Below are 5683 nucleotides of genomic sequence, written 5' to 3' on the forward strand. Positions count from 1 at the left end.
ACACTTTATTTATTTAAAAATACATGAGGAAGGCTGCAAAGCCGATAGATCCACGGGGTTTGTCCACTTACATATGTATGTAAATAATACATTTAAAAAAATATATATATATATTCATAACAATAATAAGATAAGTAAACATGAAAAAGATACAAAATACCAAAAAAGTAAGAATAAAATATCTGGAATGGTGACAAAACAACTAAAAGAAAACAAAAATAAAGAAAAGATATTGGAAAAGAAGAATAACCAAAATCCTTTAAGTTTAAGAAAGACATATAACTTGTTTTTTTAAAATATTCAGATTTTCAGAATTGCTGGGAACATTGTTGGGAAGATTATTCCAAACTGTAACCACTCTGTTTGAAAAGAAGGAATCTCTGATCAATTTGGTCGATTTTTCTTTTTGGAGTCTGAGAGTGTGACCTATAAGATGAGTGTTTTCATTGAACGTATAAAATGAGGATTCCATATGCTAAAAGCGGATTTTAATTTAGGTCTGAATAACGCCTCAAATACTCACCTTTCCAAGCTCCAAATTATACCAAATAAATCCCTAAAAATAATTTATAACACACCCATATATACTAACTTGAAAAAACTGCATGCCATAAATAATATACCGTTAGTTACAGACATTACTTTTAAACTAACCAGTAGATTCTATGACAGAATCACTAATAACCTTACTAACACACTTGTGAAGAGTCTCAGTGATTACAACAAAATTTCTATACCCTTCAGGTATAAACACAGATTACCTAAACGCAATCTGCTTTAGATCGTCGACTTTAGAGAATCTTTGATTAATATTATATATTAGATGAATTATGAGCATTGATAATAAATGTAAATAGGTTATTGAGCTCTTTTTCCTATTATGCTGTACATTAACATTAGAATAATATAATGCTATGATTACTAACAAAATTAAAATAAAATTGTAAAATAGAAAATGATCAGTAGATCAGTAGCTGTTAAAATAGACAAAAGATGTATAATGAACATAATTTAGTAATAATAAAAATCAAAAAAAATTCGGTCTGATACAATTTTTATAAATTTTTTTCAGTTGAGAAAATTGAATACACGTTTTATTATATGTATACAAAAAATAAATAACATTTGTTAACAATATGGTTAGTACATTTATAATATGTTAACAATTGTAATAGTTATTTATAATTTTAAAGACTTCAATTACATCGCCTCTCATTCTTCGTTCTTTTCAAGTGTAAACATTCATTCTTTTCTATAGTATATTTTTCTGCAAAGCATGCTTTTTGTTTCACAAGTAGTAAGCATATCGAACGATGGAAACGTTTTATACTCTCAATAAATCAATTTCCAAGTTAAATAAGATGTGAGATGTATTATATATTGTACATATATTCAGCAAAATTTACTTTGCAACAAAGGCATAACATTCTGACGGTGTGATAGCACAACATAACTAAGTTAATAGTTGGGAATCATTCAATAATTAAATAAAATAGTCCAGCAGGGTATCGGCCACGTCGCTGGAGAGAAGTTCAGTCGATAAATTTGCTCCCCAACAGACCGTGAGATTAATACATTGTGGAGTTTCCTTTATCGAACTTACATTCGGACCAAGGACCTTTCAAAGTCACACAGGCCTGCGATAACGACAACGAAATGATATTCCATAAATACAATTATCGTGAAATATGATTGATTCTGCGTCTCTTGTTAGCGGCTAACCTTGTTTTCGAACGACCTACATAATTCCGAAAACGTCACCCACAAACCCCACCCCTCGAAGCACTCGCGGTAAAACTTAATCCATAAATTTCGTTTTATATTCGTTTCTGTGATCTCGGCGAGATTTTCCTTTTCGTTTTCCAACCCTACCCCCTTCTCCATTCCGCTTTTCTACGGGATGAAGGGGTGAGTTCATTTGTTACCTCATCAGTATTCGACGATCGGAGTTTCAAAACGCTAAATGCTAGCCTCAATTCCCCGGAATCACAGTATCCATGGATACCCTAATGAATGTTTCTTATGTACATTTAAGAGTTATTACTTATTATTGTTTCGCATATTTATGATTATCATTAAGTCGTACAATGAGGTTAGCATTTCTATCTTGGGTTCCAAAGCTCTATTTGTCAAAATTGGATTACCATGAGATATTATATCAAATTCTGTATTGAAATTTAACTGTGCATGTGTTTGTTTTCGAAACAACTACGACAAATAAATGTAAGATATTTGTTTGTAAGCAAACTTCTACGTGTGTACTTGAATGATTTTTTTATCAATAAAATAAATTTTGTTGTAATTAAATACACAAAATACAAACCGAATACTTTGCAAAGTTGATCCAGACCAATATCGAATATTTGAATTCGGATAATCTGAAATATCATCGGTCTTTCTAGACACAAACCTTCTTAAACACACCCCAAACCCTTACCCAGAGTTAATTTATCGATGTAAAACACCAACTATTTACATTTCAATACTAACTTTAAACCGTTCATTTACACAACCTAAATTTAAATGGAGATCTCCTTTATTTTATGGGAAATTAAATATAAATCAATCTTTAATTGATTAATAAAATTAAAATACACAGATTAGACATTTTTAATTATATCAAATTTGAACATGAGTTCCAATAATGAATGAATGAGTTAAATAAACTACATAAATATCGAAAGAAAGTCAAATGTCAAAAATCTATACGTAGTATTGATTTCTGATTTGAATTGAAAATAGCGTCAATTTTCCAGGTATTATTTGAAAAAACTTCACGGATTCTACGAACCAAACAAACATACATACAAAGTCTATTTCGAAATTATATATTAGATGTATTTTAAATTCACGAAAAGGGACTACTAATCTTGTAAGACTGCTGCCTACTTATAATGATAGACTCTCTTTTTTCAAGAACACTAGTTTGTTTCATCGCAGAAGGGTTTCTGATTAATTACTTGATATCCTTGACACATTTGTTTTAAACGAAATTAATTTCAACGTTAATGCCCGATTCACCAGATGTAGAAATATATTCCATACACCAATTTTCCATAACAACACTTCATTTAATAGTACAATCGTACGTATATGTCGTCTTTACGATATTATTGATGATTGTCCCGACCTTTTTACATACCTCTTTTATACTTTACTTACGATTACAATTCAGGAAAAAATTTGCCTCTTATCCGATCGTTTTCATACTTTGCCATATTGCTCATTTTGGTCATCAATATAAGTAAATGTATCCGCCGCCATTAAGATGGAGAAAAAACATCGTTTTAGACGCGTTTGAAATTTGAATTTCTGAAAAGTGCCTGACGTTTATCTAGTTTTTAGTTTTAAACATAGATGGCGGTGGTAAAATAAAATTATTGCTATTTTTATTCAAAATAATAATTTTATATACAAATTATAGAAGAGGTATGTTTTTAAAATTTTTTTTTTTAAATATAACTATTGCTGACTCTTTCGGTACTTTTAGGGCTAGGGCGAAAAAGCAAACTGTGGTTGATTGGCTTCTTCACTTTCATTGTCCTTCATTGTTTATTAATTTTAATATGTTTTTACATACCTCTTATACAGTTCACATGGTTTTCGTGTAAGCGGTCATTTTTTATATCTCTTATCTCTTATCCGATCGTTTTCATACTTTGCCATATTGCTCATTTTGGTCATCAATATATGTTAATGTATCGTCTGCCATTACGTTGGAGATAAAATATCGTATACAATGCGTATCAAATATCCACAATTTCGGGTACGGTGACGTCTATGACGGTGACGGCAAGCTACTATAATCTATCTTCAACCTTTTCACCGTGATATGGCCATATCAGATTTTAATTGTTTAAACGCCTATAATTCACTCTATATTTTATAAAATTTGCTCTATAGATTCTCTTTATCTCTAATATTTAAATATTTATAGTTTAAACTCTCATATGTATATATAAATTTAAAATTTGGCGTCAGATCTGACATTTCACTGCCTAAAGTATATCTCTTCACTGAGTTTTATCTGCGAGATAAGTATGCAATAAGAAGTTATGTTGTATCTAATTTTTAATATGATTTACAATAACATTTTATTTTTTACAATAAGCTTACATAAATATGTACATTAAATACAATTATTTTTAGTTATCAGCTGATTTAATTTATCTGATGATTGAAAAGTTTATTTTTGTAAATACATAAACTCATTTATGGATAATCATACATTGATAAACTATTCTTAAAGCAAATCATTAAAGCAATCTTAGTATTAATAAACTATTCTAAGCTGTATTGTTCCCGGCATAAATGAGTATACATATTTCCGGCAGCAACTCATAACCTCAAATTTCATTGTTTATTCCTCCAAAACAAACTTTATAACTAATACAAGCTTAATATACATATGTACACAGATCAAACAGTGATAGTTTTATTTTTAGTTATCAGCTGATTTATTGTAATTTTTCTTTTATGTTTACTTTATATTACCATGTGGTGAATATTATATTTTCAATTATTTTTTTGTCTCAGTGTACTGCTTCTTTTTTATATTTTAATCTGTATGTGTGCCAATTTAAATAAAATAAATCAATAGAGTCGCAACATTATAAATCGCACCGAGCACATGGCGTTTACTTTTCGAATCATACGGGAATTGGTCGTCGTATTTCGAAATGTAACACATTTAATAAAATCCGAACGTAGCATGTGTGTGTGTGTGTGTGCGAAATAGGGTATGGTCGTATTTCGTGTCGGATCGGTGACTAATTGTGGCCAAAGGATTGCCGGCGAGTTATTTAATTAGCGCCAAAGAACTCGGTTAGCAGGTGAGAAGGTCCCAAGGGGGAGGGTTGCACGAGCCCACCCCCTCTAACTCCAATTTGAATAAATTATTTAAGCGTTTACCTTTGTCATCGTAGATAATGGTAAAAACTTGTTACGCCGATGGGAAATGAGGATTCCGCAAAGTTCACTTTTGTTTTACACGTGCGACCGTAAATAACGAAACTGCCGCGTAAGCCGAGGATAATTTTCGCAAATATGCGCAGCTTCCGGTCTATAGAATGCACAAATGTTTGGGTCATTTTTTAAAAATCAAATTCAATTCTGACTGGTGAATTACTTCACACGTCGAAAAATCAATTCAATTCTGTCAGCAGCCTAGCTTGGTGGTCGGGTTAGTGCTAACCACTGAGAGGTTGCCGGGTTCAATTTCGTGGTTTGACTTTGATTGAAAATAATTTATTCCGGGTATTATCTGTAGTGCTGCTGGTCAGATTTGGATATTTGTGATTAAAGTCGATCGATTCCTATCAGAGTTTGCCAATTTATATTATTTCATTCTTGTCACGGTTGCACATCAAATTGGCTAAATCATTCTACCCACTCTGTCACAACTATTTGAAATATATGTAGAATTTATACATCGGAGGCAACCCGATAAAGGTATAATGGTAAAATGTAAAATTGTTCCCTTCAGCTATCCCAAAAGTATAAATAAATTAGTTAAAAAATATAAATAAATTCGTGGTAAAAAGAATAGTCATAATATTAAATTTTCAATAGAAACAAAAATTGTTAAAAAAAGGCCTTGATATTTATTTTTAATTAAAACAGGTGATTTTGTTCCAACATAATAATTTGAGTCTAGAGATCGGATTAATTTTATTGAAAGAAG

The sequence above is a fragment of the Arctopsyche grandis genome, chromosome 12 (assembly GCF_051622035.1).
Source record: "Arctopsyche grandis isolate Sample6627 chromosome 12, ASM5162203v2, whole genome shotgun sequence".
Lineage (NCBI taxonomy): Eukaryota > Metazoa > Arthropoda > Insecta > Trichoptera > Hydropsychidae > Arctopsyche > Arctopsyche grandis.